The 27,377-nt window shown below is 36.6% G+C and overlaps 1 long non-coding RNA gene across 1 annotated transcript; it reads left to right on the forward strand.

Moving 5' to 3' along the window:
* The first annotated feature begins 850 nt into the window (after positions 1-850).
* LOC149149240 (uncharacterized) lies at positions 851-2,469 on the forward strand. The gene is made up of 2 exons (XR_016262723.1): positions 851-1,995; positions 2,293-2,469. It is a non-coding gene; the product is annotated as an uncharacterized LOC149149240 (long non-coding RNA).
* The last annotated feature ends 24,908 nt before the right edge of the window (positions 2,470-27,377 follow it).

Raw genomic sequence — 27,377 nt, forward strand, 5'->3', positions numbered from 1 at the left:
GTGGATGGTGTGAAGGATAAGTGTTTTACTCCAAGCTTCAATGGCTCCAACAATTTTTCATGCATTTTCAAATATGGAACGACGACCATGATGTTGTTCACAACATCGTATTCTTCCATTACAATCTACTAGCGTTTTCTAATAACACCATAAATATGTAGCATATGGAAAAATTACATATCGAAAAAAAAAAAAAAAAAAACAAAACAAAACAAAAAAAACAAAAAAAACAAAAAACAAAAACAAACAAAAAAAAAAAAAAAAAAAAAACAAACAAACAAACAAAACAAAACAAAAAAACAAAAAAAACAAAAACAAAAAAAACAAAAACAAAAACAAAAAAAACAAACAACAAACAACAAACAAAAAAAAAAAAACAAAAAAACAAAAACAAAAACACAAAAACAAAAACAAAACAAAAACAAAAAAACAAAAAAAAAAAACCAACTTTAAAATAATGTACAAAAACATGTTGACATAAACAAAAACAACTACATGGATAATGGATAACCTCTACATGACATTACTATTATTTACAAAATAGCCATATTCGAATACACATAACTATAACTCATTATCATCCACCCTAGCTTTCAACAATGTCCATTCACATGTTGCTATTTTTCCACACACTACTACTATTTACAAAATATCCATATTCAAAATACACATAACTAATACTTTCAACTGTAACTCATTATCATCCACCCTTTCTTTCAACAATGTCCATTCACATGTCGCTATTCTTCCACAAACTATTATTATTTATAAAATATCCATTTTCAGAATACACATAACTAACTACTGCAATTGTAACTCATTATCATCCACCCTTGCTTTCAACAATGTCCATTCGCATGTCCTTTTTCTTCCCCACTCTATGCCTTTCGGGGTTTCCTTTGCAACATAAAATGCAAATGCTAGTAAATAAATAAAATTACATAAAATTTCACTCTTATCTTTTTTGCCACTCTTTTCTATGTTCTGTTCCCTTTGAAACATCTGATACAATTACTAATTATTAGATAAAAACAAAAAATAAATGATTTAGCTCCCTCTTGCCATTATCTGATGGCATCTTATCCATCTGAGATTGTTGCATACTTTTATTTTTCCTCTGACTTCTGTCTGTAACCTCATTGTTGCAGTATTTCTGGGCACAATTGGTTGAACCCTATAATCCTTCAGCATTCTGAGCCTATGCTATTTTGATATATAAAGTGTATTTTGACTGTTCCATATTAATAGAAAATTCGGTTTTTCCTTTATGGATATTTTTTTTGTTAAACCCGATAAATTCTATTGTGTGCGAGTTATGAACACTATATACGCAAAGGGATTAAAAAAAGCTATACACGCCATGTATACTCACTACCTAACAAAAAGTAACGTATTTATCCACGCAGTTGTCTATAATGAGATTTTTTGGAAGCTTTTCCGGTGGGTTTTTCCGGTTAAATCCGGCAGTAATTTATTGGAATCGCAAGTTTGATAGCTACTTTCTGCACAATCCAAGCGTCCCAAGAGTTTTTCAGGGTGTTGAATCCAAATATGCAGTTAAAAAACCATTTTAACTGCAACAAATAAAGATTTAACTTCAATTTCTCCCGCCAGATTCCGTCACCGGAATCTCCAAAAAGTCGCATTATAGACAACTCCTTTATCCACATCCACGAAATGGTTATTAACAGTTAACAGATAGATTAATTAACTTAATTAATAACTTCCCTGCCGACCAAGATTAGGGTTTCACACCATATATCGGCGGCAGAGTCTCGGCCTCAGAATGCCATGCGTGTGTATTCCGTGACGCGTATAGACTGCCCTGAACAAAATTGACTTCTGAATCTGCGCGCAGGTGTCCATTGAGCGTATTAATCTGCCTTATAGATTGGCATATGTACTCCCTCGCCTTAGTACATGTGTCTCATTCAAGGCAAACAGCGACCGATCCGGCTTGCTCTGCGATAAATTTGTGATTTTATTGCGATTCAGGTTGGTTTGTATATTTGTTTCTGCATATTTGCTTACATTTTTTTTGCCTTTAACAGTCATGCTCTGAACTGAAGAGTAGTAGATAATGCCAGGAAAAAATAGTATCGAACCCTGTTTTAAGAACAGTACTTTTTTTCATGTATTGGATTTGTTTGATGATACTTTAATGAAGCAAAATGTAGCAAAGAATGCAGAAAAGGGTCTTTCTGTTTTTCTGAACGCATTTTATAAGTTGAAATGTAAAATAGAAAGGATTTCAGAACGTTTAAAAGTGTATTTTCAAATACTCTGTTGCAGTTTGTGACGTCTGTGGTGTTTAGGGTTTGTAATTTTTCTTTTTCGTAATCTGGAAAGTAGGTTTAGATTGCGGATGCTATTTCTGTCATAGAATTTATTTGCAAGGGAAAGGAAAAGACCTTAATTCTGTGATACTATTTACATCTAAGGAAAATGGAAAGACCTTAACAGAGAGAAGTTTGGGAAGAGTTTCTTTAGTATTAAAGATCCATCTTTAAATATATTATTTACTGCAATGAGCAATCCTAACTGTTGCTAAAGTAGCAGAGATCCTTAACTGTTTTAAACGTTCTATAGAGTCATTCAAACGATATATTAACATAGATATGTCTAAAAGCTCGGATTAAAGATATAGTAACTTTGATCTGTTCTAAGCCCTTAAACTGTATTAAGATTATATTAAAATAAATTCATATCAAACTTAAACTTAGATCATTTTCTTTTCTTCCGAATTTTATATGATTACGCTTCAATTAATCTGGTATTTGAAACGCCCCCGTCACTGGGATATTTTCAAAATGGAAATCATATGTTTGATTCCTGAAGCATTTCTTGTTGGTATTGCATTTTTGACGAGCTGGGTTGATCTAGAGAACCTCATGATCGCAGTTTTTGCAGCAGTTTTTTGGAAAGATTTGACGTCCTGATGGTGAGATTGGTGATATTCCTTTTTTGACAGTGATGGTGACATTGCAGCTTTAAGGGGAAAAAATAAAAACATAAAATGGAAGCTTCTTAATGAACGCTTAAGTTAAGCCAATCTTTTCAAATTGAAAACTGAGAGTGAAAACCATTTATAAGGAATCAATCCCTCAATTCCTTGCAAATCAGTTCCTTATAAATGGTTTTCACTCTCAGTTTTTAGTACTTCCATTCCTTGCAAATCAGTCCCTTAATTCCTTATAAATCAATCCCTCAATTCCTTATAAATAGTTTTCACTCTCAGTTTTCAATAGTTTTCAATTTTGATTATCAACTATTTGATAGATATAGTTTTCAATTTGGATCATCAATGATTTAATAGATATTAAAGGATTAAATTTCACACCAATCATTCCTTCCATAACAAATTAATCCCCCAATTCCTTTCAAATCAGTCCTTATAAATGGTTTTCACTCTCAGTTTTCACTCACAGTTTTCAGTACCTCCATAACTTACAAATCAATCCCTCAATTCCTTATAATAGTTTTCACTCTCAGTTTTCAATAGTTCAATTCCTTGTAATAGTTTTCACTCCCAGTTTTCAATTCAGACCATCAATGATTTGATAGAGATTAAAGGATTAAAAATTAAATTTCAGACGAATCATTTCTTAATTCCTTACAAATCAATCCATTCTTAATTCCTTACAAATCAATCCTTCAATCGCTCAATTCCTTACAGATGGTTTCTACTTTCAATTTCTCATTATAATTAAATGAAGAATAAATCTAACACAAACTTTTATATCAATAATTAATAAAGAATAAATCTAACACAAACTAACAAGATAAATTAATATTTAATTTCGTTAAAATTAAAATTTAACTACTCTATGCTATTAATTAAATAAAGAATAAAGCTAACACAAACCAAAAAGATAAATTAATATTTAATTTCTTTAAATAAAATTTAACTACTCTATACTATTAATTTATTTAATTTCTTTAAAATTAAAATTTAACTACTCTATACTATTAATTTGAGAATATATATTTTTTTGGGAAGTTGTCTCCACTGAATTAATTAAATCAAGAATAAATCTAATACAAACCAACAAGATAAATTAATATTTAATTTCTTTAAAATTAAAATTTAACTACTCTATACCATTAATTTGAGCATATATATATATATATATATATATTTTTGGGAAGTTGTCTCCACTGAATTGTTCCAAAGCCAAATTGCTCCTTGCACTCAATCCAAAGTAAAAAGCCAAATTGCTCCTTGCACTCAATCCAAAGTAAAATCACATGACATTAATTTGAAACCCTTATTGATGAATCGTTTTGGCAAGTAAGCATGAACATCTTCCTTTCTCAATGGTTTCTTTGGACGCCCCTTCAACTTTGGAGAGGCTTCAACATAAATTTTAATGAATCTTTTTGGCAAGTAATCATAAACATATGGTTCTTCTTTTCTTTCCTTTTTCATTGGCTTCTTTGATCCCGGTTATGGGTGATTGGGTGCTTGTACTTGTAATATAAAGAGAAACTTGATCCATGTTATGCTTAATATGAAGAGAAACTACCCAATTGAAGATTTGGAAAATTAGTTGGCAAAATAGAGTCAAGATGAGTGTAGATTAATGATTTGAAAAATTGAAGTCCATGATCAGTGTTATGGAGCTTTATGCTTGTGATGGAAAGACATACTAAGACATACTACCGTGTTGATTTGAAAAATTAGAGTCAAATCACTGTTATGTTATGGGTGTTTATCTTTATTATGATATAAAAATAAACTACCAAGTTGAAGACTTCAAAAAATAGTGTCCAAGATCCATGTTATGAGTGCTTATCTTTCTGATACAAAGATAAACTATCAAGTTGTAGTTAAGGACAAATGGTTAGAGTCAAATCACTGTTATGTTATGGGTGTTTATCTTTATTATGATATAAAAACAAACTACCAAGTTGAAGACTTCAAAAAATAGTGTCCAAGATCCATGTTATGAGTGCTTATCTTTCTGATACAAAGATAAACTATCAAGTTGAAGTTAAGGACAAATGGTGGACAAGATTCGTGTCATGGGTGTTTCTTCTTATGATAAGAAGATAAATTATCGAATTGAATGTAAGATTGATGTTATGGGTGCTTTTGTTCATGATACAGAAGATAAATTATCGAATTGAATGTAAGATTGATGTTATGGGTGCTTTTGTTCATGATACAAACACAAACTACGAAGGCAAGGTTTCGTTTTATTGATGCTTGTGCTTTGTATTATTGATGCCTGTGCTTATTATTTGAAGATAAGCTAAACATAACATAACCATATAAATATTTTAGGAACAAAAGGCTCAAAAGCTAAAGAAAAATCCCATCTCATTTTCAGTTGCCATTGAAGTGATAAAATTCCATAGCCTTCTTAGTTGGCAATGAAGGAATCACTTGTAGAAATGCATTGAAGTGATAAAATTCCATAGCCTTCTTAGTTGGCAATGAAGGAATCACTTGTAGAAACGCAGTTATAGATTTTTCAACTTGTTCACTCTTCTAATAACTAGTTCTTCGAATGTATGTGAGGATATCAGTGGTTCACTTTTGATATTATGTAAGGATGTCAATGGTTCACTTTTCGATATCAAGTGATATCAAGCGTTCATTCTTTGATATCATTTCTTTGGTATAATTTCTTTGGTTCTATTGTGATAGGATAGTTTTTCACAATATTTCTTTAAAGAATGGTGGGGAGTTTTATTGTGTTGTCGTATTTTAGCATTTACATTGGCATGTATTTTATTTACATTGCATGTATCTTATTTACAGGAATTTGAGTGTATGACATGTTGATATTTAGGTTGAAATCTATGGTTGATTATTTTGGCATATTATTCTATTGGTGTATGACACGTTGATATTTAGGTTGAAATTTATGGTTGATTATTTGGGCACATTGTTCTTTTATTTGCTTGACATCATTTCTTAGACATCTAACTTCATAAGATGATGGGCCTTTATAATGATTGTGCCTCATTTGTTTGACATCATTTTTTAGACATCTAACTTTATAAAATGATGGGCCTTCATAATGATTGTGCCTCATTTTTGGAGGCAATTGGGTCATTATAGGGTTTTTTCATTGTAATTATGTTAAGCTTGCTTTAATGTTTTTTGGTAATTATGTTAGTCTGCCTTAATGCTTTTTGGTAGTGTTTTGATAATGTTGATTGGTTGTAGGGTTTTTTTTGTTTTAGATTATTTTCTTGTTATGTTTTTGGATGCTTAGTTTATCTCTCTTTTGTTATCAACCATATTCAAATGGATGTTGGATGTTAAAGGGTTAATATTGTTATCCACCATATTCAAATGGATGTTGGATGTTAAAGGGTTAATACTGTTATCCACCAATATTCAAATGGATGTTGGATGTTAAAGGGTTAATATGGGTTGGGGTTTAGGTGGGATCATTCGTATTAGTGCATCCTATTCCTGTATCTTTATCTCCTTTAGCGTTTATTGATGTGGTTCCTTTTTGATATTTTAAGTCAAATTTTATTATAATTCTTTTACACATTTTTCTTCAATTATAATTACTAATGTAATCCAATTTATTTCAAATTAAGAAAAATTGGTATAATTAAGATGTTATTCATCTTAATGTTGAAAACAATTTCCTATTCCATTTTTGCAATCTTGGTATTCTTTAGTGAGGGGAACAACAACTATTCATGCAATTATTTCATGCAATTATATGTGATGTGTAAGACAACAAAATTTGAAACCAAATTAACTGTATTAAGAATTGATGTCTCAAAGAATGATGTACACAGTGTACATATAAATACGTAATGAAACTATTGATTCAATTTCTGGGTCTTCTTGGACTCTAATAACCACTCACCATAACACAAACCTAATTCTGAGGATTAGCTGTCTAAAATTCCCCTTGATCCGAAGGGATGTATCAAAGTCCAAAAATGAAATCTTAAAATGCGAAAATGCATTTTACCCTAGCGCTGAATATTTCTAAAAAACGGTTTTCAAGATGCATTTTAGCCTAGTGCTGAATATTTCTAAAAAACGGTTTTCAAGGATGACAACAAACCAAGGATGTTGGTTTTTAAGAGAAAACCATAAAGGATACCCACATCCGAAACTTTCATAGCATTTCTCAGATCAATAAAAAAAAATCAACTCTGGAACCATCAATATAGTTCCTCGAACAATACCGAATTTGGAAGTGCTTGTTCACAAACAACTCATTCAGCAAAAACTGAAGTCTCTTTGGCTACAACTTTGGCTCAACTGGTACAGGTTGTGGTTGAGGCTCACTTGTGGATCACTGACTCAAGCTCGCTTGACAAATCTTCGAACATGTAGCAGACCATCACAAATCTAGCAATTCCCCCCTTGTTGGATACAGGGTGAGGAGATGAAGTATTCTTCATCACTATAAGGTGAGTCAATACTCGCGAACATATCCTCCAATATGACCTGTAAATCTTCTTGGCTGCTTCAGTCAAATCCCAAGAAGTGATCCATTCAAAATTAATTCTTTCTCTTGCAGTAACCTTCTTTCTGGAACATCTGTTTAAATAGTGATTGCACTTTCCACAATGTTCGCATAGGTGAAGATCAAAACACTGATTTTCTACATGTCCATCTCTGTCACAATGTTGGCATAGATCAACTTGTTCTGGAATAACACCATCCAGAAATCCAGCACTATGAAATTGTATGGGTTTAGAAAAATCAATCATATGAAAAGATACATCCAAGATATCCTAGTTATGTCCCAAACCGTTTTGTGTTTGTTATGCGTAATTTTTTCCCAATCTTATAAAAGTTTTGAGAACGACGGGATTCACAAATGTATACAAATGACTCTTGCATACCCTTTCCTTAGCATGATTTTCCTTTGCATCCAATTTTTCTTCTGAAGTGGCTACATTACTCTTCGACTACCGTTTGAAATTAGGATCGTCTCGTTGTACTTGAGACTCAATTTGGAGGAATTCAACTGTTTCCAATGCATCACGTAAATGGACTTTAATATCAACAAGACTTTGTTGATATGTACAGTTTCAACAACAATTGAACTAATGAGATTGTTTAATATATCTAATACATTTTACTCAATCTTGGGTGTCGAGTTCAATCGAAAATGCACCTGTTTTACAAATTAATTTAATAAGTAAAATCGTAGCAGCAACCTCAAAACTAAACACTATTGGAATTATGTAAGGATTTCAACTCTTCATGTTCAACACATATACACTCCCTATGTCACACTTGTACATTATGTGTGTTGACCATATATATAATAATGGTAATGGGCATGATATTTCGAACAATAAGAGTCCAATGTCGAACAAATACTGGACCCAACCACATCAACCTTTCAAAAATTAGATAATCTATATAATAAAACTCTGCTTCAAAAATATAAATAGCACGGTCAACAACGTACATTATCTCCTCACATATCAAGATTCAAAATTGCCCAATTGACTACTTCGACTGAGGCTCCTCTGGCCAATCTAGTCCTTTTCTTGTTGTCCAACCAGTGTAAATTTGTTGTAGCTCCTCGAATCACTATGCTTCCGCTCACTTTGATTGTCCACAAAACTCAACAGATGGAACCAATTCTTGTAATGAACAAAATTTCTCCAAAATGCTTCTGAAGCGCGCCAACACACTCTCTGCATCACAAACAACAGTGGTTGCAACATGCACCATTAATAGTTATGCAACACCAAAACTTGAAAATCAAACGAGAAGACCACAAATATGTTCAAGAGGCACTCACAACGCTCATGACAGAAAAAATGCTCATGACAGAAAAAATATTGGCACCAAATGGGTCTACAAGACTAAAAATGAATTATGGTTTTGTAACCTTCATGATATTTAATTACCATATCATTTACATCCACATAACCAAACAACAAAAAACTTTGAAATGATTAACATTCAGCCTTTTTCCATACCAAGCTTCATAAGAGTCATCTTTTTGAGTGTAGTGGTGGGGCTACCATTGAGGATGTACACTGTTGTATCCACTGCATTTCCCCAATTAGAATTGCTCAATCCCTTCAACTTTCCATTTCAACCATAGTACGATTCTTCCTTTCAGCTATGCCATTCTGTTGGGGTGTGTATGTCTTGGTATGCTGCCTCCTGATGCCATTCATATCACAATAACTCTTTGGAAAGTTTTTTACTAGAATTCTCTGTCAGTGGGCAAACATTTGATCTTGCACCCTTTCTCATTTTCTACGAGGGCTTTGAACTTCTTGAATGTATTAAGGGCTTAACTTTTGGACTTTAAAAAATATACCTAACAATTTTGTGAGTAATCACCAATAAAAGTGATGAAATATGATAACTTACCCAAACTCTTAGTCTAATAGGACCACATATGTTTGAATGAACAAGTTGAAGTGTGTTACAAGCCCTCCATGCAGTGCCCTTTGGAAACTTTTTCCTCGCATGATCTCCTTTAGCACATCCTTCACAAACCTCATCATGCTCCTCTACATTGGGCAAACCATAAACTAATGCATGTGAGGTTAGAAACTTCAAACTGTGAAAATTTAAATGCCATAACCAACTTGAATCTTCATAAGCTATATTTTCAAGGTTTTTGTTATGTTCATCAAACCTGAAGGGAAACATCCTATTTCTTGTCATAGGCACAACATTGATCACCCTATTTACCTTATTCTTATCATAGATAGTACATTTCTTACTTTCAAAGACTAATTTAAAATTTTTCTCACATAGCTTCCCAACTCTCAACAAATTATGGTTCAATTGTGGAGTATAATAAATGTCTGAATACTCTTTATACCTTCTTTTGTTTGAACCTCCATAACTCCTTTAGCAGCAACCTCCAATGGTTTATCATCACCAAGCTGGATCTTGGATTTGAAATTTCCATCCTTTGTTGAAAACAACTTTTCATTCCATGTCATATGGTTAGAGCACCCAAAATCTAGGTACCAAACATCTTTACTAGTATTTTCACCTTTGGCATCAGATAAAAATAAGTGATCTCGAGGATACTCACTACTTTCTTGAGCATAGTTAGCAAATTTACCTTATTTCAATCTGCATTCTCTTTCAAAGTGGCCAAAAAGGCCATGTTGAGAAGGAAAAATTTATTTTGAATGATGATATAATTGTTGATATTGATCATGAGAAGCTAACTAATTTTTTTGTAACTAGCGGGTTAACTCCACCAAGAAGCACTTTATTTTCTTCAATATCAAGTTCAAGTCCAACTTCTTCTCCAAGTTCTACAAAGAAGGTAAGAAGATTGAGTTTATAAGAGGAGTGCAAATCAAGCACATGAAGAAAGCCCAATAGGTGAGATAGTCAATTTCGCTTTATTAGCCAAGGTTGATTTTGAACCATCATGTTTTGAAGATGCATGTACTAATGAGGTTTGGATGCAAGCCATGGAAGAAGAAATGGATTCCATTCAAAGGAATGACACTTGGGAGTTGACAGAGCTTCCACATGAAAAGAAAAATATTGGCACTAAATGGGTCTACAAGACTAAATTTAATAGTCATGGGAGTGCTGAAAGGCACAAAGTAAGATTAGTTGCCAAAGGATTCACACAGAAGTATGGAATTGATTATGAAGAGATATTTGCACCAGTAGCAAGACACGAAACCATTAGAATGTTGATTTAGCTCAAAAAAAGTGGAGTGTACATCATATGGACGTGAAAAGTGCCTTCTTGAATGGGTACTTAGAAGAGGAAGTATATGTGGAGAAGCCACAAGGTTTTGAAGTGGAAGGAAAGGAGAATAATGTCTACAAGTTGAATAAGGATTTGTATGGTCTTAAGCAAGCACCAAGAACGTGGTATGCTAGGATTGATGGATACTTTTAGGAAAATGGCTTCCAGAGAAGTAAGAGTGATCCTACCCTTTACTACAAACAAGAAGGTATTGATATTCTAATCATAAATTTGTATGTTGATGATCTATTGTATATGGGCATCAGTTCTAAGATGAATGATAAATTCAAAGTTGCTATGATGAATGAATTTGAGATGAAAGATCTAGGCATCATGAAATATTTTCTAGGAATGGAGGTTTATCAAAGTAAGGATGAGATTTTCATTTGTTAGAAAAAGTATGTGCACGATATGCCAAAGAAATTTGGTATGCTTGATTTTAATCCATCCCCTACTCCAAGTGCTCATGGAGTTGTGTTATGTAGAGATGATGGTGTTGATTTAGTTGATGAGACAACTTACAGAAGTATTGTGGGGAGTTTGATATTTTAAGGTATGTGAAAGGCACTCTAAATTTTGGTATTCATTACTACTTTTCTGAAAAGTTCAATCTTGTTGGATATAGTGATTCAAATTGGGGAGGTAGTATTGATGATCGTAAGTCCACATCTGAAAATTGTTTCTCTTTTGGTTTGGGTTTGATTACATGGAGCTCAAAAAAGCAAAGCATGGTTTCCCTCTCATCCACAAAAGCATAGTATGTTGCAATTACCTCAGAAGGTGCACAAGCTCTTTGGCTCAAAAAAAATTTGGAAGATATTGGAGAAAAGAAAATTCAGCCTACAATGATTTATTGTGATAATGTAAGTGCCATCAAGTTAGCAAAGAATCCAGTTCATCATAGTAGGACAAATAATTTTGACATGAAATATCACTTCATTCTGGATTAGAAGAAGGATATTGAATTGAAGCACATAAATACTTAGGATCAGCTAGCAGATATCTTCACCAAAGTAGTTGCAAAAGCTCAGTTTTTGGCACTACGAGATAAGATAGTAAACACTCATTAAGCATTAAGGGGGAGTGTTGGGGATAATGCTTAATCATGTCATGTAATTATTGACAAATAAGTCAACACATTTTGTGTTCTCTGTGCAAAATTAGGGCAACAAATTATTAGGGTGGTCAGTGCTCAAAATTAGCTTTTAGAAGATTGGTAGTGTCATTAGATTTGTTAGAGAGTTGATTGATAATCATATTAGTAATAAGTTTATTATATAAGAATGTAGTTAATGGTTTGATTTAATATGAGATTTACAGGAGGTTTGAGCTAAGACAGTGAGTGTGTTTTATTTGTTCATTTTTTTATATGTCATTTTTCTTCATAATTATCTTGGTTTATCAGCTGGCTCAAAAAAATCATTTCATATTCTACAACAACTGCATCATACTCCAATAGACATAGACATATACTACACAAAAAATAGTATTAAATTCATTTCATATTCTACAACAATTGCATCATATTCCAATAGACATAGACATATACTACACAAAAAATAGTATTAAATTCATTTCATATTCTACAACAACTCCATCATACTCCAATAAACATAGACATATACTACACAAAAAATAGGATTTTTACTTTTATGCCCGAAGAAACCAAGGGTTTTGATTGTAAGAATCACAACAAGTAACTCCAAACTCCATTACACATAGACATACAAAAACCATCCTGCCAAGAAACTTGAGGTATGAGACCATACATTTTACTTATATGCAAAAATAAACCAAGATTTTTACTTACTCAATAATTAACCAAGCTACTCTCACTCTTCTAGAGAGGAAGGAATGAATTTAGCACAATGTGCTTGCTTCTCAGGTGCTTTTGAGAAAGCAAATGTCCTCGAGCCCAACCAATCCTTGAGAGAATGGTTTGGATATCCAACCAAATGAGCTAGACTTTTTAGTAGTGGCTATTCTTTTCATTGAGCTTTCAGTCCAAATTGATATGAGGTTCAATACATTTACTTTCATAACAAGTAAAAATTCACAATTATCATGAAATCGAAATCGAATATTAATGCAAAGTTGATTCAGAATTGAAAGCTACTCCCACTCAAGTGGAAAGTCTAAATTTAGTCTCTACATGTAGCATCAACAAAGAGCCCATGCTAGACATAAAAAGTAATTGGGCCAAGAGGGGTTCTACAACCTAGTATAGGGTAGATGTGTGAGCTTTAAATGTGAGATGTTACATGTGTAAAATTTAGATGTTAAATGTTAGATGTGACATGTTAGATACATTTTACAATCAATTTTTTTAATAATGTAAATTTGTTTTTTATTAATAAAATTACCAAAAATGTTTTAGATAAAATAAAATATAATATAAATATCACATTAAAATATATAACATATAAATAGTACTTATAAATTAACATCCATTTTACCATATAAATTAAAATAATGATTCCATAACCATCTATAAATTTAATTTATAAGACCGTGATAAAAATTTAATATTTACAATATGATAAGATTTTTAATCATGAATATTTACCATGGATATTATTAACTTCTAAATAGACTTTTTTCCAATATCATGGACCAATACTCAATACTCAGAAGAGAACTATAGAGAGAAAGAGGGATAAAGGAAGAGGAGTGAAGAAAATCATAATACCATGGTTTATGGATGCCATGGGCCATCTAAGCTTTTGATTATTATGTTATGAATGTAGGATTTTAATTATTATGTTACAATACCATGAGCCAATACCATGGCTTATCAATACCACATGACCAAAAACCATAACATATTTCTAAATAAAATATAGATTAAATAGAATTTTTAATAAATAAAAAATGAGAATCTTTTTATTGCTGTGAGAGGCTTTTATAGCACATGCATAAGCACTTAACATGTCATGTTTAACATTTAACATTTTTAATCTAATTCACCATAATTAATTAATTTAATGTTGGTCTTATTTAAAAATAAATCTAATTATTATTATGTATAAACACAATATAAATTTAAAATATAAACATGTTTACAAACACTCAAAAAAGAGGTATGGTAAATAAATAAAAATATAAGTAAACAAGAGGTATGTTAAAAAATAAATAAAACCTCTTTTAATACCGTAAATAAATAAAACTCCATAAACCTCTTTATATTTAGGAACACTAGAAAAAGAGTTATTTACTTGAAGCGATGTGGGCCAAAATATTATTAATATCATGAAAAAAACATTATTAACCTTAATATTAATATTAAAAGATTATTATTATTATTAAATTTAATATTTATATTAATATATTATAATATTAATATTATTAAATTTAATATAATATATTAAATTTGTTATATTATAATATATATAAATATATCATTGCAGAGCGTAGATGTGTAGGTGTAATGTAAGTATGTAAACAATTTTAAAGGTTGGCTCAATGAAAAATAATTAAAAGTTAAAACTGATATAGAGGATGAATGTAAACAATAAAAGGTTAAAATTAATAAACAAAAATTTGGTCCTTATGATAAACCACACTTGTTGGTTGAAACACATCCGTCAAAAATTTCTCAAAAAACAATAGCGTATTTCATAATCACAATATTTTATAATAATATGACAAGATTCTTAACCATGGATATTCACCCACACTTTGCCATTAATATTTTGAACTTGTGAATAGACTTTGTTACAATAGCATGGGCCAATACCATGGCTTATCAATACCATATGTCGAATGATAACTTATTTCGCAATCAATATATTTTATAACAATATGACAAGATTCTTAACCGTGGATATTCACCCCCACTTTGTCATTAAAAATTATGAACTTGTGAATAAGATTTTTTTATAATACCATGGGCCAATACCATGGCTTATTAATACCACATGCCCAAAGATATTTTATAACAAATATGACAAGATTCTTTACCATGGATATTCTTAACTTGGAAATAGGTTGTGTTACAATTCTATGGGCCAATACTATGGCTTATCAATACCACATGCCCAAAAACCATATATTATTTCACAATTAAAATATTTTATAAATATTTATTTTAATTTAATTTTATAACATTTTTTAATTAAATCTAAAAGGAAAATGGTTATAATTACTTTTGAGATATATCTAAACCCTCTATCTTCACTACTAAAAATATTTCGAGAGAAATTAAATCAAGGTTTTAATAAAATTAAAAATTAAAATACTTTTATATATAAAGATGTGAAATTTATATAATATAAATAATATTATTAAGAACCATCATATATCCATCTTAACTAAGGATCCAAGCAATTAGACCAAGAAAAGTGACTAACAGTAATAGAGGAAAGATACTGCATGATTTTTTAAGTTTTTCATTATTGTATTTTCTTTTATATGATTGATCCAAAATATAGGTTTAATATTTTACAACCAATTGAGTTTTTTTAATTTATATACTTTCTTAAACATAATACAATGGGATCAAATTTAAGAGAGAGAGGAGGGGGGGGGGGAGTAGATAGTGACAGAACGATGGAGAGAGAGAGAGGTGAGAGATGAAGTCAAATAGAGCAAGGAAGAGATAGAGGAGGGGAGAGAGAGATAAGGGGAGAGAAAGGAAGGAAGAGAGAGATGAGGTGAGAGAGAGGAGAGAAGGAGAGAGAGATATGGATTTGGAGGGGGAGAGTGGGAGGAAAGACCAAAAACATAGAGAGATAGAGGTGGAGAGAGAGGGAGAGACATGGGAGAGACAAAGAGAGAGTGAGGGAGAGAGGAGAGGAGGGAAGAGAGAGAAGAGGAAAGGAGAGAGATAGGGAGAGAAGGGGAAAACAAAAAGAGAGATACACATAGATGGAGGGGAGAGAGAGAATAAGAGAGGAAGGGAGATAGTGATATACTTGGAGGGAAGAGAGAGGGAAAGAATGAGGGGGGGGAGACAAAAGGAGGTTGGAGAGAAACAGAGAGAGACAGGACTCAATAGACACAAGAGAGAGAGAGGGAGAGAGATTGAGTTGGAGGGGGAGAGAGAGGGAGGAAATAAGAAAGACAAAGAGAGAGAAAGGTGGAGAGAGAGGGAGTGACAATGGAGCGATGGAGAGAGAGTGAGTGAGAGAGGAGAGTGGGAATGAAGAGGAAGGGAGAGAGATATATGTAGATATGGAGAGAGAGTGTCTATGTTTTGGGGTGAGATAGAAAGAGGGAATAAGAAAGAGACACATAGATAAAAATATAAATATTATATAGTATTATATAACCAGCCTAGATTCATCTTAACCCCAAATCTATCAAGCAACGAGAGGGATCAAATATCTAGATGTGCAAACCTTTTCTAAAGTTTTGCATTCAAAAAATAGGTTTGCACCATGAGAGATTTGATCCATCTCGGTGCTTGATAGATCCGGGGTTAAGATGGATCTAGGCTGGTGATATATATTAACTCTAGATATATATGGGAAGGAAGAACATAGACATAATGTGATAGAGGTGGAGAGATAGGGGGAGCGATAATGGACAGATTGATCCAGGTGGATATTGGTGGCCACCTGCCAATTCCACTTGGACCCCCACCATTGCTTCTTTCAGTTTTTTAGTTTCCTTAATTGTAGCACAGTTTACTATTTTTAGCAATTTTTCGGGTCCTAAACTTTCGGGGCCGTTTTAAAGCCCTAAACGACGTTTGGCCCTGAACGACGTTTTTTTGGAAATCTACCGCCAACAATTTTCTGTCTAAAATCATCTTTTCCATCGTAGTCCTCGGAGAGGTATTTCCAACAAGTTATCATGTGCATCAAACGGAGATAATATGACCAAGTCACGACCCCGGGAAGTTGGCTGTCCAACTCACCCCAACGGGGCCCATAAACTCTTGGTGTTACATCTCCTCGGGTTAGGGTTTTGGTTGTTTAGGGTTTTCTCTTATTGTTCAATAATAAAAAGGCCCTTGAGCCTCATTGTAAGGCAGTTCAGAGGCATGTAGCCGCCACATCTCTTCTCAGAGATAAGCTACCATCACCCTAGCTGGTTTATTTCCATTTCTGTTTGTAAATATATTTCAGTATTTTACATTAATGAAGTGAAGTATTATTTCCGCTGCATCTCTGTGTTTATGGTTATCTCTGTAATTTGTTGCGTTCCTGTTTAAATCTGGATCAGTGGTATCAGAGCGATCTGCTTTTTTTTCTCTGTTTTTCTTTGCATGTCCCCAACGAGGTCGAGATATAAGGAGTTAGGGCTTGAACTAGTCGAACCTATGCAAGACCAGCCTCGCAAATCTCGACGCCCTCCCATGGCGGATGAAAAGAAAGACGAGGGGGCATGAAATCCTATCAAAATATTACTCGAAGAGGCCCTCGAGCGACAAAGGAACGCGATGATGGACAACTTTGCCCAAATCCTTCAGCGGCTACCCGGGGGCGACGCATCGGCTTCCAACAGCTACTCTGGAAACGCCACACAATTTAAGGTACAAGTTAATTTTGAAATCCCCATATTCGAGGGTCAGATAGATGCAGATGCCGTCGATAAATGGTTAAATCTGCTAGAGGGTTATTTTTCTGTTCATGATTTTTCCAGTCGGGAAAATATTATTTTCGCTCTTCTCAAAGCAGCCCCCCACGTCAAGGACTGGTGGGAAACCTACTGTGAGCAGAAGGATGAAAGTACAGGCTCACTATTTTCAGCCACACCCACTTGGAATTCATTCCGGAATTCCATCAAGGAGCAGTACTACCTTGTCGGAAGCTATGAGGATCAATACATAAAGTGGACCACGCTACAACAGGGAAGGGACCAAGACATGTCGGAGTTTACCAATATTTTCCATACCCTTCACACAAAGTTGGGTATTAAGGATTTGGAGCAGCATTTGATACTCAAATACCGTGACTGCCTGCACAAGTACATCCAGGAAGAAATAGAATTCCTAAACATCTCCTCGCTCGGCACGGCATACCGATATGCCATCAAGGTCAAGCAAAAGTTTAAACAGAAGAAGCGAGACTTTGGATCTGTGAATCCAAAGCAAGGGAAAGGGGCCTTCAAACCACAGAGCAAAGGACAAAACCAAGGCGAGGTAGCCCAAGACAAACCGCCAAAGATGCAAGCAAAGAACAGCGTCGCGAAGCTGAAAAAGGACACGGGAAAGTGGTGTGAGTTCCATAAGAGCTCCACTCACAACACAAGTGAGTGTCGGGCCAAGCAATCACTGGTGGCCGAGATAAAGGTTTCAGAATCAGATGCATGTTCCGACTCTGAGTCAGAACCCGCCAAGGGGAATGACAAAGGGAAGCAGATTATCGATGCGGAGCCCAACGCCACCGTTGCCACCATGAAGATCCAGAAGGAGGAACTTGAAGATCTAGAGGAGGAGGAGCATCTCTTCCACTCCCAGATGTGGGTAAAGGGCTCCCCACTACAGTTCATTGTTGACAGCGAGAGCCAAAAGAACCTCATTTCAGCAGAGGTCGTGAAGTGGTTGGGCTTACCGACCACAGCACATCCACAACCATACACCATCAGGTGGCTTCACCAAGGACAAGATCTTCGCGTGAGCCAGCAGTGTCACCTTCCATACAACATCAAGCCCTTCACAGATGAGGTATTGTGTGACATTGCTCCCCTTGAAGTTTGTGATGTATTATTAGGACAACCATACTTGTGGAAGCGACATGATGTGTGTGAATCAAGACCCCGTGCTATTATTGTTACTTTGGGAAATAAGTTGTACAGGATACCGGAGGTAGCACCACCTACCTCCACCTCTTTGGTTACTGCAAAATAATGCAGTAAGCTCATTTCCAAAACTGGGAAATTTGTTTTCCTGATGATACGCCCTCAAGGAAAGAACAAGACGGTGGCCACGACCTCCAGACAAGGACCCTCCGCATGACAACTACAGATGGACAAGGTCATGGAGGAGTACGAGGACATCTTCACCTCCCCCATAGGGGTTCCTCTGCACTGTCAGGTCAAGCACTCCATCGATCTAACCCCAAGTGCGCTGCCGCCCAATGGACCAATCTATCGGCGCTCCGTTTTGGAGAACAGTGAAATCAAGAGGCAGATTCAGGAGTTGCTGCAGAAAGGTCACATCCGTCCGAGTTCATCGCCCTGTGGGAGCCTGATCATGTTGGTACAGAAGAAGGATGGGACTTGGAGACTCTGTATTGACTATCGGGCGCTGAACAAGATCATTGTCTGTAATAGGTACCCGATCCCACGGATTGATGACCTCCTGGACCAACTAAGGGGGGGGAATATTTCAACAAGATCGATTTGAAGTCAAGATATCACCAGGTATCAATTGAACCCTCCGATGTGTGGAAGACTGCCTTCAAAGCCAAGGAGGGCCTTTTCGAATGGTTGATTATGCCTTTCAGATTGACGAATGCTCCTGCAACCTTCATGAGGCTAATGGATGACATCTTGTAGCCATTCACCAACTCATTTGTAGTGGTATACTTGAATGACATCCTGATCTTCAGCCAGATTTGGGAAGAGAACCTCCACCACATCTGATAGGTTCTCCAAACACTGCGGCAACACAAGTTATGTGCCAATTTGGAGAAATGCACTTTTGGCATAACCCATGTTCAATATCTGGGATACATTATTGATGAACAGGGGGTGCATGTGGATCCAGCCAAGATTCAAGTCATTCGGGATTGGCCATCTCCAACCACTCTGATAGCTCTCCACAACTTTCTAGGTCTTGCCAACTTCTACCACAGGTTCGTGTTGGGATTTTCTCATATCACTTGGCCCTTGAGTCAAGTCACCAAGGGAGGAGCGAAATAAAAATTCTTTTGGTCTGAATCTCAACAAAAAGCATTCACAGAGTTGAAAGATCGCCTCTGCTTGGCACTAGTGCTCGCATTACCAGACTTGTAACAACCATTTGAGGTCGAGACAGATGCCTCTGACTATGCTATTGGGGCAGTCCTTACTCAACACGGGCATCCAGTGGCATATCACAATGAAACACTTTCAGACACAGTTCGGAAGTATCCCACTTATGATAAAGAGATGTATTCCATTATGTAGGCCTGCCGACAATGGAAGAATTACATTTTGGGGAAGGAAACGGTCATCCACACATACCACTGACCCCTACAGTTCATACAGACCCAAGGGAAATTGCAAAATTATCACCATCAGAAGTGGTCCACATACCTGCAACAGTTCTATTTGAATATCAAGTATAAGAAGGGCAACACAAATAATGTTGTAGATTGCCTCAGTCGACCACCGATCATGGGGTTAACCACCGTGCTCAACTCTTGTGGGCACGAGACTTCTGATTGGCTACTTCTCTACAAAAGCGACCCAGAATTTGGCCACACATACTAGACACTCTTGGAGGGTCAGCATGTTCCATATTTTCACCTCCAAGATGCCCTGTTATGCCATCTAGGTCATCTTTGTGTTCCTTCAAGCGAGCATGCCAAGATGATTTTGGAAGCACACTACAGTCAGACTGTTGGGCACTTCGGGGTCGAGAAAACAGTGGCAGGACTGCAGAAGTATTTCTATTGGCCAAATCTTTGACAGGATGTCGGGAAGTACATCAGATCATGCACTGCCTGCGCCATTGCCAAACCGACCATCAAGAAGCAAGGCCTCTATACCCTGCTACCTACCCCTAGTCAACCTTGGGAATCCATCTCCATGGATTACATGTCAGGCCTTCCTTCCACTAAGAATGGAAACGACTGTGTTTTTGTGGTCGCCGACAGGTTCTCGAAGATGGCCATGATGGCGGCCTATAGGAACAATATCACAGCAGAAGCCACTACTAAACTCTTCTTTGAACGAGTGTGGGTACACTTTGGGATCCCACAATCTATCATCTCAGATCGGGACAGCAGGTTTTGTTACAGATCCATTTGGGCACATCAACCCCGACTTACAGATCAGTACTATTAGGGCCCATCAAACCCTAATTCAGTTGTTACATGCCCTAAAGAAGTCAACCATCAAAATGCCTAGCTTCCCAAGAAGTTCCATGACTGAAATCATCCAAAAACTGCCTCTAAGAAGATCAGTGCATGCATGCCTTCATTAGGGTGCACTGCAGTGTAGTCCAGTACACTGCTAGGGTGCTATGCAGCGCACTTGAGCCCTCTTTGGCCTGTGCTGGGTGAATTTGAGCGAAATTGCATTGGGGTTTGGGAATATTCTTATCCATTGGATGCATCTAGAAGTTTCCCAAGTTTATCTACTCCTTTGAGCTCGAATTTGGATGAGGTAGGGAGTTAAGGAACATCAATCCCTTTATCCCTTCCTCCATGGAACTAAATCCTAAGTTTGGGAGGGCATTCATTATCACCATTTATGGCATAACTTCCTTCATGCACCTAATGGTAAAGTTAAGTTTCCCTGTAGGTTATGTGAAGGGAATCACTCCATTCACCTCTTTCCCTATTTGGATGAAGCCAAAAAGGTGTTGGATAACCGTCCTGCTTCACCGCAGCAACTTCCATCTAGTTACAGGAGACTCTCCTTTTCATCATGCTAGGGGCATGGAAACCAATCTCAAGCATAGGTTTTCGTTTTAAGCTTGTGTAAAAATGAAACTGAATTCAAGCATAGTTTTTTGTGTCAACCTCGTTAAAAAATGAAACTAAGGGTATGAGGATAGTTCCTGGTCTTCAGTCAACCTCGTTAAAAAATGAAACCAAGGAATATGAGCAGAGTTCCTTGTCTTGTGTCAAGCTCATTAAAAAATGAAACAAGGTCCCAAGTTCCAAGTCGAGTCTTTCACTTGATCTTGTAAATGAACCTTCATTCCATCCACCTGATAACCACGAGTAGTCTATTTAGGTGAATGTAATGAAGCTTGGGGGGCATGCACCTAATGGTAAAGTTAAGTTTCCCTGTAGGTTATATGAAGGGAATTACCCCATTCACCTTTGTCCCTATCTGGACGAAGCCAAAAAGGTGTTGGATAACCGTCCTGCTTCACCGCAGCGACTTCCATCTGGTTATAGGAGACTCTCCTTTTCATCATGCTGGGGGCATGTAAACCAATCTCAAGCATAGTTTTTCGTTTTAAGCTTGTGTAAAAATGAAACTGAATTCAAGCATAGTTTTTTGTTTCAAGCTTGTGTAAACATGACACTGAATTCAAGCATAGTTCCCTATGGTTCAAGCTTGTGTAAAAATGAACCCATTTCCATTTTAACCCTCGTGATTGTCATTCTATGAACCTCTTTAGTCAGATGAGCCTTGGTTGTTTCATTCCATCACCACCATCTCTTTGGTCGATCATACACTTTCACTTGGCCGTTTTACCCTTTTTGAGGAACAGTTGCAATGAGTGGTCTTATTAGCGAGCCTCTTCACATAAATCAACATGTTTTGATAAGTTCCAACATCACCGAAACCAGTTTCTACCCTAGACACCACTCGTTCCTGAAAATGGAGTCCTCTTTAAGCTCTTTTCAGACTCTCGAAACATGAAAAGATTGTTGAGCGCTTGTCCTTTCCAACTCGTTAAAGGATTGGAAACGATATCTCTCTTGTATTATTTTACGCTTTTTCGGACTTGAGAAATTAATTTACGAAAAATAACTTTTGGAGTTTTCTTTTCGTCCCTTTTCAAACTCTCTAAACATGAAAAGGACCGAGTTATCTTTGTCGTTAAACTCGTTAAAAGCATCAAATAATGAAAAACTTGTCCATCTAGACAAGACCGAGTTTCACCTTCACTAAATTCGTTAAAACATCAAATAGCGATGAATTCACCCGAAGGATGAAATTATACAACAAGAATATGTTATCCTCCTCAAGCTTGATTAAAAATAAAGAAGTGTTGGTCAGCAATGACGGGGGAAAATTGGAAAAAGGGGAAAACACTTTATGGTAGCAAGTTGCTCTTGAACATGACACTTTCACCTTATCGTCATGACTATGTGGGTTGGGTCATTCAGCTTGATGGTTATCACACCGTTGGTCTATCATACCATCCATTACTTTGTTTTGGGTCAATGCTACCAATTCATCTTAGTGTCGCCGACATGTTTAAGAGAAGTCATTTAGTTCAAACTTCATCCTTTGCAATACCGTAAACCTTCATTTTCATGACCGCCAATCCTGAACCTTATGTTGTCAGTCGATTTTTCATCTCCAAAATCATTTACCTCATTTCATGTCGTTGATGTCGGATACATCAAGGCCCTCCTGCAACGAGTTGCTTCTTGTCAACATCAGCACATTATCCAAGAAGTTGACCTAGAAACACCCCTTCAATACCTTGAGGCTTGCATACATCAATGGCAGGTTTCTCACTTTCGACGATAGGTTGACATCACTGGCCTTCGACCGAAAGACTTTGTATGGTGTTCGACATCAAATCATTTATTCACACCATGCGAAATGTACTGTAGTACCTTGAGGGTCATTATCATTATCGGTGATTCCTCTCGCATCTGTTAACGACTTACATCATTGGCTGGTAATCAGACGATGTCTTCCCATGTTCGACTTTAGATCATCTATTCACATGGTTAGACTTGTACTTGAGCAAAAGATTGAACAAGATTGAAGACCCCAAATCTAGTTTCATCCATCTGGGCTACGATATTTTTAGGAGTACTAAATCAAATGTACAATGGCCTTACATTCATGGTCATCCATTCATGGATCTATATCTGTAGACGACTATATTTGTACATGTAATGAAAGTTTATAAGCTGAGCATGGGTATCCCTTCCCTCAACAAGTTCATGAGAAAAAGTCAAACTATAATGATATATGTACTGTAATCGATGCAGGTCACCTTCCGCTTTGAAACATCCTCTCCACATGATAAAGCATTTCACTCAACATACATATTTACAACTTCATGCTTTAGGGGGCAACTATTACAGATCCATTTGGGCGCATCAACCCCAACTTACAAATCAGTACTATTAGGGCCCATCAAACCCTAATTCAGTTGTTACATGCCCTAAAGAAGTCAACCATCAGAATGCTAGCTTCCCAAGAAGTTCCATGACTGGAATCATCCAAAAACTACCTCTAAGAAGATCAGCGTAGGAAGGCCTTCATTAGGGTACACTGTAGTGCAGTCCAGTACACTACTAGGGTGCTATGTAGCGCACTTGGGCCCTCTTTGGCCTGTGCTGGGCGAATTTGAGTGAAATTGCATTGGGGTTTGGATATATTCTTATCCATTGGATGCATCTAGAAGTTTCCCAATTTTATCTACTCCTTTGATCTCGAATTTGGATGAGGTAGGGAGTTAAGGAACATCAATTCTTTTATCCCTTCCTCCACGGAACTAAATCCTAAGTTTGGGAGGGCATTCATTATCACCATTTATGGCATAACTTCCTTCATTCACCTATAAAAAGACCACTCATCTAAGTGATCAGGGGCTGGAAATCATTGATTATTAGGAGATGTTGTTAGTATGAGACTTGAGTTGATTTCAAGTATTGTAATGATGTCAAAATGTCTTGCTTGTTATGAGGAGAGGACGGGATTGCATTGGAGGAGTGATGTTGAATCAAGCAAATTGGGTTGTAACTCTTCCTTTTACTACTAAAGTGTTCAAAGCTTTTTCTATATGCTTGTGTTATTCATTGATGCTTTCATATGTGTACTATGTATTTGATTCCATGTTATGTTTAATCAACAGATCATTATCATATGCTTTGATCAGTTTTTGTCTTCTGTCTGTGTGCAGGTACTCTTCAAGTGGATTAAGTACGGAAATGAGCGACAGAATTGGTCAAGGGAGGTAAAGAGTAAGCGAAGGCTTCAGGTAGGCTTCTTTACCTCTTATTTAATCTATTAGTCATAGAAAAAGTAGAGAATGCTTTGCACTGTTGTTCTAGACTTAGCTACTAGTCTAGGGGTTTAAACGTTTATCCGTAGACACTAAAACTTCCCAAAACAGGTTCCTCAATACATTTTGGTCCAGTCTCTATTCGATGTTGTACACCAAACTCACTAAGTCCACAGCCTTCCATCCTCAAACTAATGGCTAGACAGAGGTTGTCAACAGGATGATCGTACACATTCTGTGCATGTACAACTTAAAGCATCCACGCACATGGGACGAGAGCCTCCCCTATGTTCAGCACAACTACAACCGAGCTCTCCACAGCTCGACTAGCCACAACCATTTTCAGGTGGGCTTGGGATTCTAGCCACTATGTCCCATTGATGTGGCCATGCCATTTCCAGCTACTCACGTAGATTCGGCTCATGTCCAGTCTGAAATAGATAAGGAAAACAACTTCATTGAGCACATCCAACATATTCGCCAGTAGGTCCAAGACATTATGGAGAAATCAAATGCCAAGTACAAGTAGCGACATGATCAACATTGGGTGCCACACAAGTTTCAGGTGGGCGACAGAGTTTAGTTGCATTTGCAAAAAGAACGCTTTACCGGAGCCTATCGGAAACTCAGACCACTCCGATATGGTCCTTACACCATTACCAAGGCTGTGGGAGACAATGCATTTGAGCTCAGCATTCCCCCATTCCTTGGCCTGCACCCAGTTTTCAATGTGGACCGCCTTCGGCCATACTTTCCACCCTTACTAGACACATCCGGGTTATCATGCGCGTCAAACGGAGATAATATGACCAAGTCACGACCCCGGGAAGTTGGTTGTCCAACTCACCCCAATGGGGCCCATAAACTCTTGGTGTTACATCTCCTCGGGTTAGGGTTTTGGTTGTTTAGAGTTTTCTCTTATTGTTCAATAATAAAAAGGCCCTTGAGCCTCATTGTAAGGCAGTTCAGAGGCATGTAGCTGTCACATCTCTTCTCAAAGATAAGCAACCATCGCTCTAGCTGGTTTATTTCCATTTCTATTTGTAAATATATTTTAGTATTTTACATTAATGAAGTGAAGTATTATTTCCACTACATCTCTGTGTTTATGGTTATCTCTGTAATTTGTTGCGTTCCTGTTTAAATCTAGATTACAGATGGAGATAAACTAATGGAGAGGGGAGAGGTGGAATCAAGAGAGAAAGAGGGAGAGGAGTGAGAGAGGTAGAGAAGGGTAAGAGAGGGATAGGGAGACACAAGTATGGAGGGGGGGAGTGAGAAGGATAGAGGGGGGAGATAATGAGAGGATTGGAGGGTGAAGAGACAGAGATAAAGAGAGAGAGAGGTAGGAGAGAAAGGCAGAGGGAGGAGGAGAGAGGTAGGGCTAGAGAGATGGAGTTGGAGGGGGAGAGAGTGAGGGAAGAAGAAAGACATAAAGAGTGAGAAGTGGAGAGAGAGAGGGAGTGATAAGGGAGATATGGAGAGAGAGTGTATGGTTAGGGGTGATATAAAGATACAAATAAGGAGAGATGGAGAGAAGGGGGCAGAGAAGGAGAGATGCAAGGGATATAGTAACATAGTTGTAGCGAGAAAGAGAGAGAGAATGATGGGGGAAGAGAGATGATTGGAGGCAAAGAGAGAGAGAGAGAGGGGGGAAAGGGGGAAGATAGCGGGAGGTAGGGGAGAAAGGGAGAGATAGGAAGTATAAGAGAGAGGAATAGAGTGATGGTGGAAATGAGAGAGAGAGAGAGAGAGAGAGAGAGAGAAAGTGATGCAGAAAGAGAGAAGGAGATAGGAGATAAAGGGAGAGAGAAGAAGGACGAGAGAGAGGAGGAGATAGGGAGGGATAGAGAGATAGAGTTGGAGGGGGCGAGAGGGAGGGAAGAAGAAAGACATAGAGAGTGAGAAGTGGAGAGAGAGTGTGTATGTTGGGGGTGAGATAAAGAGACAAAGAAGGAGATATGGACTCAAAAAATAGGTTTTTACCTCGAGATATTTTATCCCTCAGAGTGCTTGATAGATCCAAAGTTAAGATGGATCTAGGTTGGTAAATATATATGTGAAATTTATATAATATAAATAATATTATAAAGAATCACGATAGATGCCTCTTAACCAAGGATCCAAGCAAATAGAGAAAGAAAAGTGACTAACAATGATAGAGGAAAGAAAACTCATGATTCTCTTAAGTTTTTATTATTGTATTTTGTTTTACATGATTGATCTAAAATATAGGTTTAATATTTTACAACCAATTATGTTTTTTTTGTAATTTAGATACCTTCTGAAATAAAATATAATGGGATCATATTTAAAAGAGAGTGAGATGGAGGGGGAATAGAGTGGGGGGAGAGAGATGTAGAGGTGTGAGATACAAGGCGAGAAAGAAAGGAGGAGATGGATTTGGAGGGGGAAAGAGAGTGAGGGGAAAGAAGGGGAAGAGAGAGATAGGGATATACAAATATGGAGGGGGGAGAGAGGGGGAGAGCAGAAGAAGAGAGGGAGGGAGATATTGAAAGAGTTGGAGGGTGGAGAGAAAGAGAGAGTGCCATGGGGGGAGAGACATAGGGAGGTGGGAGATAAAAGGAGAGAGATAATATGAGAGGCATGAGAGAGAGGGGGAGAGAGAGATGGAGTTGGAAGGGGAAGAAAAAAAGACATATAGAGTGATAAGTGGAGATATTGAGATGGAGTGATAAGGTAGAGATGGAGAGAGAGTGTATGGTTAGGGATGAGATAAATATAAAAATAAGGAGAGATGGAGACAAGGGGAAAAGGAGAGAGGGAGGGATATAGTAACATAGTTGGAGAGAGAGAGAGAGAGATAATGATGGGGGAAGAGAGATGATTGGAGGCAAAGAGAGAGAGGGGGGGAG

Source organism: Pinus tabuliformis, chromosome 9, assembly GCF_031772625.1.
Source record: "Pinus tabuliformis cultivar Carrire ecotype Pingquan chromosome 9, CPIR1, whole genome shotgun sequence".
Taxonomy (NCBI): Eukaryota; Viridiplantae; Streptophyta; class Pinopsida; order Pinales; family Pinaceae; genus Pinus; species Pinus tabuliformis.